This window comes from Salmo trutta, chromosome 32, assembly GCF_901001165.1.
Source record: "Salmo trutta chromosome 32, fSalTru1.1, whole genome shotgun sequence".
In the NCBI taxonomy this organism is placed as follows: Eukaryota; Metazoa; Chordata; class Actinopteri; order Salmoniformes; family Salmonidae; genus Salmo; species Salmo trutta.
This window is the reverse complement of record NC_042988.1, coordinates 33,398,480-33,409,766: the sequence shown is the minus strand read 5'-3', so window position 1 is coordinate 33,409,766 and position 11,287 is coordinate 33,398,480. Positions and strand designations below refer to the sequence as shown.

Here is an 11,287-nt window from a genome sequence, read left to right as displayed (position 1 = left end):
TAGTTTGTTGTTGATGTGGACACAGAGGAACTTGAAGCTCTCAACCTCCTCCACTACAGCCCCGTTGATGAGAATGGGGACGTGCTCGGTCCTCCTTTTCCTGTAGTCCACAATAATCTCCTTAGTCTTGGTTACGTTGAGGGATAGGTTGTTATTCTGGCACCACACGGCCAGGTCTCCGACCTCCTCCCTATAGGCTGTCTCGTCGTTGTCGGTGATCAGGCTTACCACTGTTGTGTCGTCTGCAAACTTAATGATGGTGTTGGAGTCGTGCCTGGCCATGCAGTCGTGGGTGAACAGGGAGTACAGGAGGGGACTGAGCACGCACCCCTGTGGATCGCCAGTGTTGAGGATCACTGTGGCAGATGTGTTGCTACCTACCCTCACCACATGGGGGCGGCCCATCAGGAAGTCCAGGATCCAGTTGCAGAGGGAGGTGTTTAGTCCCAGGATCCTTAGCTTAGTGATGAGCTTTGAGGGTACTATGGTGTTGAACACTGAGCTGTAGTCAATGAATAGCATTCTCGCATAAGTGTTCCTTTTGTCCAGGTGGGAAAGGGCAGTGTGGAGTGCAATAGAGATTTCATCATCTGTGGATCTGTTTGGGCGGTATGCAAATTGGAGTGGGTCTAGGATTTCTGGGATAATGGTGTTGATGTGAGCCATTACCAACCTTTCAAAGCACTTCATGGCTACGGACGTCATTTAGGCAGGTTGCCTTTGTGTTCTTCGGCACAGGTACTATGGTGGTCTGCTTGAAACATGGTGATATTACAGACTCAATCAGGGACATGTTGAAAATGTCAGTGAAGACACCTGCTAGCTGGTCAGCACATGCCCGGAGCACACGTCCTGGTAATCCTTCTGGCCCCGCAGCCTTGTGTATGTTGACCTGTTTAAAGGTCTTACTCACGTCGGCCACGGAGAGCGTGATCACAGAGTCGCCGGGAACAGCTGATGCTCTTATGCATGCCTCAGTGTTGCTTGCCTCGAATCGAGCATAGAAGTGATTTAGCTCTTCTGGTAGGCTCGTGTCACTGGGCAGCTCGCAGCTGTGCTTCCCTTTGTAGTCTGTAATAGTTTGCAAGCCCTGCCACATAAGACGGGCGTCGGAGCCGATGTAGTATGATTCAATCTTAGCCCTGTATTGATGCTTTGCCTGTTTGATGGTTCGTCACAGGGCATAGCAGGATTTCTTGTAAGCTTCCGGGTTAGAGTCCCGCACCTTGAAAGCGGCAGCTCTACACTTTAGCTCATTGCAAATGTTGCCTGTAATCCATGGGTTCTTGTTGGGGTATGTACGTACAGTCACTATGGGGACGACGTCCTCGATGCACTTATTGATAAACCCAGTGACTGATGTGGTGTACTCCTCAATGCCATCGGAAAGATCCCGGAACATGTTCCAGTCTGTGATAGCAAAACAGTCCTGTAGTTTAGCATCTGCTTCATCTGACCACTTTTTTATAGACCGAGTCACTGGTGCTTCCTGCTTTAATTTTTGCTTGTAAGCAGGAATCAGGAGGATAGAGTTGTGGTCGGATTTACGAAATGGAGGGCGAGGGAGAGCTTTGTACGCGTTTCTGTGTGTGGAGTACAGGTGATCTAGAATTTTTTCCCTCTGGTTGCACATTTAACATGTTGATGGAAATTTGGTAGAACTGATTTAAGTTCCCCTGCATTAAAGTCTCCGGCCACTAGGAGTGCCTACCACTATGAAGAAAAATCTTTTTTCTTGTGAAACAAACAAGAAATAAGACAAAAAAACGGAAAACTTGAGCCTGCATAACTATTCACCCCCTCCCCCAAAGTCAATACTTTGTAGAGCCAGCAATTACAGCTGCACGTCTCATGGGTTATGTCTCTATAAGCTTGGCACATCTAGCCACTGTGATTTTTGCCCATTCTTCAATGCAAAACTGCTCCAGCTCCTTCAAGTTGGATGGGTTCCGCTGGTGTACAGCAATCTTTAAGTCATACCACAGATTCTCAATTGGATTGAGGTCTGGGCTTTGACTAGGCCATTCAAAGACATTTAAATGTTTTCCGTTAAACCACTTGAGTGTTGCTTTAGCAGTATGCTTAGGGTCATTGTCCTGCTGGAAGGTGAACCTCCATCCCAGTCTCAAATTTCTGGAAGACTGAAACAGTTTTCTCTCAAGAATTTCCCTGTATTTAGTTCCATCCATCATTCCTTCAATTCTGACCAGTTTCCCAGTCACTGCCGATGGAAAAACATCCCCACAGCATGATGCTGCCACCAGCATGCTTCACTGTGCAGCTCCTTCAGCTCCTTCAGGGTTATGTTTGGTGTCTTTATTGCCTCTCTGATTAATGCCTTCCTTGCTGGTCTGGTCTGTGAGTTTTTGTGGGCGGCCCACTCTTGGCAGGTTTGTTGTGGTGCCATATTCTTTCCATTTTGAATAATGGATTTAAGGGTGCTCCATGGGATGTTCAAAGTTTCGGATATTTTTTTATAACCCAACCCTGATCTGGACTTCCCCAACTTTGTCCCTGAACTGTTTGGAGAGCTCCATGGTCTTCATGGTGCCGCTTGCTTGGTGATACCCCTTATTTAGCAGTGTTGCAGACTCTGGGGCCTTTCAGAACAGGTGTATATATACTGAGATCATGTGACAGATCATGTGACACTTAGATTGCACACAGGTGGACTTTATTTAACTAGTTATGTGACTTCTGAAGGTAATTGGTTGCATCGGATCTTATCTAGCAGCTTCATAGCGAAAGGGGTGAATACATATGCACGCACCACTTTTCCATTGTTAATTTGTTACATTTTTTTTAAACAAGTTATTGTTTTCATTTCACTATTTTGTGTATGTTCATTACATAAAATCCAAATAAAAATCAATTTAAATTACAGGTTGTAATGCAACAAAATAGGAAAAACGCCAAGGGGGATGAACACTTTTCCAAGGCACTGTACATGTAGTTACAGTAAAAGTGACTAAGCGTAGATGGGGTGGCAGGTAGCCTAGTGGTTAGAACGTTGGGCCAGTAATGAAAGGTTGCTGGATCGATTCCCCGAGCTGACAAGGTAAAAATCTGTTGTTCTGCCCCTGAACAAGGCACTGATTCCTGGTAGGCTGTCATTGTAATAAATAAGGTAACGGGGGTGGCAGCATCATATTGTGGGGGTGCTTTGCTGCAGGAGGGACTGGTGCACTTCACAAAATAGATAACATCACGAGGGAGGAAAATGATGTGGATATATTGAAGTAACATCTCAAGACATCAGTCAGGAAGTTAAAGCTTGGTTGCAAATGAGTCTGCCAAATGGACAATGACCCCAAGCACACTTCCAAAGTTGTGGCAAAATCTCTTGAACCTCTTAAGGATATGCCCCTTTTTTCAATTTTAGCCTACAATGACATTCCCAAATCTAACTGCCTGTAGCTCAGGCACTGAAGCAAGGATATGCATATTCTTGGTACCATTTGAAAGGAAACACTTTGCAGGTTGTGCAAATGTGAAAGGAATGTAGGAGAATATAACACATTAGATCTGGTAAAAGATAATACAAAGAAAAAAACAACTGTTCTTTTGTATTTTTTTGTACCATCATCTTTGAAATGCAAGAGAAAGGCCATAATGTATTTTTCCAGCCCTGGTGCAATTTAGATTTTGTCCACTTGATGGCAGCAGTGTATGTGCAAAGTTTTAGACTGATCCAATGAACAATTTGCATTTCTGTTAAAAATGTTGTATCAAGACTGCCCAAATGCGCCTAATATGTATATTAATAACTTTACCCTCCTATATAACCATTTACATAAATACCTCAGCCGAAAGTACAATTAACTAAACCAAATTAATAGTTATTATTTAGATAATCATACAGACCTTTATATTTGTCACCCTATAACCCAACATCACTTCTGTCCCCAGATTACTGGTGAGATGGTCAATAAAAAGCAGTGTCCGTGGTCACAGCTAAGGAGGTGCTCAGTGGTGATCCCACTTTGCACTGCTGGGATTTTTTTTATGCCATTTTACAGAGGTGGACTATCATACATTAGGATTAGGATAGCAGTGCACTTCACAGGGACTAAGATATAAATAATTATAAAAACACTCAAATGTGTTTAGCAAATGCTTTCTCATACTCACAACACGATCCAACACAGCAAACATCCAATCTATAAACAACACCAGTCAGTGAAAACAACATACAGGTAGAAACCCAAATGATTAAAAGAAAATGCATCTCAAACTAAAGCAAGAAAAGTATAGATAAAGGCTACATAGAAGGTAACAAATGTGATATGTTTGTGTTGTAAGTTTTGTGGAATGATTCCTTTGTTAACCTGTTGATAATCGATGTGCTTCAGAGTGAACCCTCAACCAGTAAAATACGCCCTCTTCAAGTGAATATCCCAGGTAAAAAGCACTGATGTTTCAGATTTACACATACAGAAAAACAATGCAAAAATACTAGTTTTAGAAGATGAAAATGAGAAACATGTAGAGTGATTCTATATTTATTACATTTCTAAACAATAAAATATAAATCATTTAAAGTCATGCTATTGAATTATAAGATACTTTACACTTACAAGTACCCTTTGTACCGTGTACCATATGCATATAGTAAGTAAACAATCTGAAATGATTTTTCACCGATTGATACAAGTCATATGCTTAACAGCATTGGCTATAACGAGATTGGAAGGTCTATGACTGCTGTTGGATGATTTGTGTATTAATAAAATATGTTTCCAATTGTTTCCAGGCAAAAGGAAATCTGATGAGGCCCATGCAAACAAACAAACAAAGAAACGACAACGTGATGCTGCGTCCAGAATAACTTAAATATTTGGTAGGTGAATGAAGGTGTTTATATGGACCACAATCATTTTAAGAAACACTCTATTAATTGGAAACCATTTAACATGATATATTGTAGACATTCCTAATTGAGAATCATACAAATGTACATGACTGACTGTTCTCTGTTTGCAGATTGCACCGTTGGACAAGCTACAATTACAATTCACTCCAAAAACAATGTCAGATGTTTTCAGACATCAAAAGTGGTGTTATAGAGTCCAGTGGTCTGCTCTTTTAGCCTTATCTCTAAGAGTAGTAGATATATGATGATTGAGTGGAGTACTCCTTTAAAACCCTAAACTCAGCAAAAAAAGAAACGTCCTCTCACTATCAACTGCGTTTATTTTCAGCAAACTTAACATGTGTAAATATTTGTATGAACATAACAAAATTCCACAACTGAGACATAAACTGAACAAGTTCCACAGACATGTGACTAACAGAAATTGAATAATGTGTCCCTGAACAAAGGGGGGGTGGGGGGGGGGGTTCAAAATCAAAAGTAACAGTCAGTATCTGGTGTGGCCACCAGCATGTTACCCCACTCTTCCACCAAGGCACCTGCAAGTTCCCAGACATTTCTGGGGGGACTGGCACTAGCCCTCACCCTCTGATCCAACAGGTTCCAGACGTGCACAATGGGATTGAGATCCGGGCTCTTCGCTGGCCATGGCAGAACACTGACATTCGAGCAGTGTGGCTGGTGGCATTGTCATGCTGGAGGGTCATGTCAGGATGAGCCTGCAGGAAGAGTACCACATGAGGGAGGAGGATGTCTTCCCTGTAACGCACAGCATTGATTTTGCCTGCAATGACAAGCTCAGTCCGATGATGCTGTGACACACCGCCCCAGACCATGACGGACCCTCCAAATCGATCCCGCTCCCGAGTACAGGCCTCGGTGTAATGCTCATTCCTTCGACGATTAACGCGAATCCGACCATCACCCATGGTGAGGCAAAACTGCGACTCGTCAGTGAAGAGCACTTTTTGCCAGTCTTGTCTGGTCCAGCAACGATGGGTGTGTGCCCATAGGCGACATTGTTGCCGGTGATGTCTGGTGAGGACCTGCCTTACAACAGGCCTACAAGCCCTCAGTCCAGCCTCTCTCAGCCTATTGCGGACAGTCTGAGCACTGATGGAGGGATTGTGTGTTCCTGGTGTAACTCGGGCAGTTGTTGTTGCCATCCTGTACCTGTCCCGCAGGTGTGATGTTCAGATGTACCGATCCTGTCCAGGTGTTGTTACACGTGGTTTGCCACTGCGAGGACGATCAGCTGTCCGTCCTGTCTCCCTGTAGCGCTATCTTAGGCGTCTCACGGTAAGGACATTGCAATTTATTGCCCTGGCCACATCTGCAGTCCTCATGCCTTCTTGCAGCATGCCTAAGGCACATTTACGCAGATGAGCAGGGACGCCGGGCATCTTTCTTTTGGTGTTTTTCAGAGTCAGTAGAAAGGCCTCTTTAGTGTCCTAAGTTTTCATAACTATGACCTTAATTGCCTACCGTCTGTAAGCTGTAAATGTGTCTTAACGACCGTTCCACAGGTGCATGTTCATGAATTGTTTATGGTTAATTGAACAAGCATGGGAAACAGTGTTTAAACCCTTTACAATGAAGATCTGTGAAGTTATTTGAATTTTTACGAATGATCTTTGAAAGACAGGGTCCTGAAAAAGTGACGTTTCTTTTTTTGCTGAGTTTATATTCTTTGAAGGTGGAACATCAACAGAAGGGGAGTACTTTCATTATATCCAGCATCAACTGCAGATTGAGTCCTAGAGGAAAATATGTTCTCTGCTGTGAGCTGGTGGCAAATTCTAGCATACAGCCAAAAGTAAGCATAGCAATCACATACTACCATACAAGACAAAATATTTAAGTGCCTTTGAATGGGGGTACGGTAGTCAGTTTGTGTCAAGAACTGCAACACTGCTTGGTTTTTCAAGCTCAATAACTTCCCGTGTGTATCAACAATGGTCCACCACACAAAGGACATCCAGCCAACTTGACAAAACTGTGGGAAGTGGGGGTGCGACTCAAAATTAGGAAGGTGTCCTTAATGTTTTGTACACTCAGTGTAAGTATTCCTTTGTGATGTGCTACTACTGGTTTGTGGTGTTGGGTATGATGTGTGGATTTTTGAAGCTCGAGTCATGCATCCTCCGAAACATGATCCGCCAAACCGCGCTTCTTAACACCCACCCGCTTAACCCAGAAGCCAGCTTCAGCAATGTGTCGGAAGAAACACTGTTCAAATGAAGTCAGCCTGCAGGCGCCCGGCTTGCCACAAGGAGTCGCTAGAGCGCGATGAGCCAAGTAAAGCCCTCCAGGCCAAACCCTCCCCTAACGAGGACGACGTTGGGCCAATTGTGCGCCGCCCTATGGGACTCCCGGTCACGGCCGGTTGTGACATAGCCTGGGATCAAACCCGGGTCTGTAGTGACACCTCAAGCACTGCGGAGCACAATTGGCCTAGCGTCGTCCGGGGTAGGCTGTCATTGTAAATAAGAATTTGTTCTTAACTGACTTACCTAGCTAAATAAAGGTTAAATAAAATTAAAATGACTAAGTCCCTTTGAATAAGAGTTAGCTAAATGTCATATCATTTATTACTATTGCTCTCCCACTATGAGTAGCTGAAACATGGAGGGACATTAGGACGGCCCCTGTAACTTGAAAAGCTTCCCAAAATGACCATCATATTTCAAAAAGATGGCCCTCACGTAGGGCTTGTATAGTTTTAATACATTAAGTATTTGTCTGTCCATCAAAACTTCAACTAATTTCTGCATGTTTGGAATATTGCAACATTGTGTGCATTGCATTTCCCCCACTTTCTTCTTTAAACTTCATAATTATTTTGTTGCTTAAACAATCACTGCCTTCTTATAGACAGCATACAATACTATTAAAGATCAGTTACCAGATCATTCCTGCTACAATATTGTAAGGTACTGCTGCAGAGTTCAGTGCAGTTTTGTGGACAGGACAGAGTGTATTCATATAAATGTGTATTCAGAGTGTGTATTCCCATAGTGTGTATTAGTGTGTGTATTCAGAGTGCGCATTCTCATAGTGTGTATTCTTATGTGTGTATTCTCATAGTGTGTATTCTTATGTGTGTATTCATAGTGTGTATTCTCATAGTGTTTATTCTCATAGTGTGTATTCTTATGTGTGTATTCTCATAGTGTGTATTCTTATGTATTTTGATGGGAAGTATGTACATTTACAGTAACATGTCTAATCCCATTCTTCTACCAATGGCAGCAGCAGCTTCCTGCTGATGAATGGGATGGCCTGGGATGGTTCTCGACCGCTGAACAAAGGGCAGCAAGCGGTCCCTCTTCCAGAGCAGGATGTCAGAATACTACAGTCACTATGCTCCTAATCTGCATTGGAGTGTTGGGAGATATGACTGACAGCAGGAAGTCTATGAGGATTTAAAGTTAAAGCTGTTATAGCCCTGTGTTTGTGCTAACATTCCACTACTTGACACTTATTGTCATGCCAAACAGTCTGGCTGTATGGCATGACAAGAATCAATCAAAATCAAATCAAAGTTAATTCATCACGTGCACAGGATACACTGTGTGTAAATTAATGAATGTGGATGTGTGTGAGTTTGTGTGGGTGGGAATATGTGGAGTGGTGTGCGTAGACAGTCATTGATAAGCTATTCAGCAGTTTTAATGCTTCAGAGCTCGCCCCCAGTGATGAACTTTGCAGCCTTCACCACCCTCTGTAGAGCCTTGTGGTGGAGAGGGATGCAGCTGCCGTACCAGGCGGTGATACAGCCAGTCAGTATGCAGCTCAATGGTACATCTGTAGAAACGGTGCCAAGTTTTTTCAGCCACCTGAGGAAGAACAGGCGCTGGCGTGCCTTCTTGATAAATGCACCAAGGAGTGGCAAGGAGTGGAATGTTACCACAAACACACCAGATTTCTTCATGCTAGTAGTGTGCTAGTGTTTTCAATCATTTGTAACCATGTTCATTTTTAAATGTCTTTTGTCTTCGTAATTCGATTTTTTTCTTTTGTTGCTTTTTACTAAAGTTTCCATTCTATTTCTCTGAAATGTTGCCTTACAAAACACTGCCCTAGATAAACGTACATACTTTTTGTAACAATGGTTTCCTTTGAAACTGAAACTCATGCCTTGCTTTACTGTGGGTTATACAACAAAATTAGCGATGATCTGTTTTGGCTGTCCAGCCAAAAGGTATACTTTAGCGGTCTGCAGAGTGGTCACTAGCTGCCACAAAGTCATAAAATTTGATTTTAAACCTAACCTTAAATGAATTCCTGAAAGCTAATTTTTGTTGTTATACATTTTTACGATATAACCAATTTTGACTGCAGTTGGCCCTTCTAGCAGAAACCGCTCAGTTATGCCTCCAGGGCAAAACGCATGCCAATAAACATTAACCTGGTCACAACATGACAAAGAACAGCCACACCTACAGTATACCCATACTGCTGTACTATTTCAACGCCACATACTCCTGTTGTTCAGTGTGTTTTCTTGCTAGAGGGCCATGTCAGTAGCACAGAATATATATTTGCTGAACATTGCCTTTATGTGGTGTGTCAGCATGTTTTTGTTTAAACTTTTCACACATTTCATGGTCAACTCTCAGTAGATCAGTGTGGGCTCATTTAAAGGAAAGACATAACTTTACAGTCATTTCAATTTCCTCATGCAAAAGGTGTTTGAAAGACACAGCTTAGAAAAGCCTGAAATTGCTTAGGACTGCTTACAGAGTAAGGAAACAAATCATTAATTTTGAAGGGATTTGCAACTTTATGTGAGTATAAATATATATATATATAGATTTTTTTTTATATAAGTAGCAACATTTATTAAATTATCTTTGATTAGGGTTAAGCTTGTCTAAATTGATTCAGATTTTGAATAATATCTTAAAAGGTAATAATGAAATGCTAAAATTCCTACAAATGAGAAGATTTTGTAATGTAAAAGATTTGCAACTTTGGGTGCATTTGTAAATTCACTCTAGAGTGTCAGAGTGCGCTCAGAGTGCGCTCTGGGCATTTGTAAATTTAGAGCGTTGTCAGATTGGAGTAGCGATGGAGCGTTGAGTGTTGGAGTAGGGTTGATCTGAACATTCTGAATCAAAATGGCAGTCAAGCACACAAGCTAACTGGCTAAAGTTGGCTAGCTTGTTAGCTACTTACAGACAGACAGTAAACAAGAGAAAAACACTCTCTAAACCTTTTACTCACCCTTGGTAGAGCCCTGGTAGAGCTGCTAGGGTGTTTTCATGTTATCAAGAGGGTTCATGACTCTAACTGTGTTACTGGCAAACATTTTATTCCATTTATTAGGCAGATGTTTACTTACACCTGTCAAAACAACCATGTTTAGGGCGTTTGTAAATTCATTTACATTTTACATTTAAGTCATTTAGCAGACGCTCATTTAGCAGACTTACAAATTGGTGCATTCACCTTATGATATCCAGTGGAACAACCACTTTACAATAGTCCATCTAAATCTTTTGGGGGGGGGGGGGGGGGGGGGTTAGAAGGATTACTTTATCCTATCCCAGGTATTCCTTAAAGAGGTGGGGATTCAATTATTCTGGCTCTGAAATTGGAGTAGATTGCCAAATTGAATTTACGATTGCGCCCTTTATGTAATGTGAGTGTATATATATAAATATAAATATATATATATATATATATATATATATATATATATATATATATATATATATATATAAGATATATAAGATATTACCCAAGCTAAATTCAAGTTAACTTCATTAATGCTGGCACTTTGTTTTTTATATATATATATATATATATATATATATATATATATATATATATATATATATAAAAAAAAAGTGCCAGCATTAATTAAGTTAACTTGAATTTAGCTTGGGTAATATCTTGTAAAATTATAATCCAATGATAAAGTTATTGCAAATGAGATATGGAAAAGTAATTAATGTTTTACAGACTGCTCTACTATAGATAGAACCTCCACTCTACTGGCGCGTTAGTAAAACATACAATGGTATTTTTTCATGGCCAAATCACTTTTATCTACTTGGCAGATATGAAACAGACAATCATAATTTCAGTAAAAATATAAAATTCCTAGTTTATGCTACAAAACCAACTTTATAAGAGGTTTTACAAATAGGTTATATTTTACCCAAAAATTCCATGACCTGGGGTAAGGCATTGTTGGCAGAATAGATGGATGCAGTTCAGTATATGATTAATATAATTCACCAATACATTTCTTGGTAGTCCAACAAAGTATTGCTATCAGGTTGTAAATCACAGCTGGCCTGGTACATTGTTTGCTGCCTCCACCCATTCAGAATGATCACTGTTTCAGTTTCAATGAATCAATACTTTGGACAAAAACTGAGAAATGTAACTAAGCCTGGCAAT

The 11,287-nt window shown here is 41.2% G+C and overlaps 1 protein-coding gene across 5 annotated transcripts in view; it reads left to right on the top strand.

Annotated features, from left to right (window-relative positions):
• The first annotated feature begins 9,351 nt into the window (after window positions 1-9,351).
• The window catches only part of LOC115171760 (nuclear GTPase SLIP-GC), a 44,618-nt gene continuing 42,682 nt past the window's right edge, over window positions 9,352-11,287 (top strand). For 4 of the 5 annotated variants that reach the window (XM_029728887.1, XM_029728886.1, XM_029728885.1 and 1 more), the window contains exon 1: window positions 9,352-9,663. The gene's annotated coding sequence lies outside the window, so the exon portion shown is untranslated. The remainder of the gene's footprint in view (window positions 9,664-11,287) is intronic. The other variant, XM_029728884.1, reaches the window with a different exon arrangement.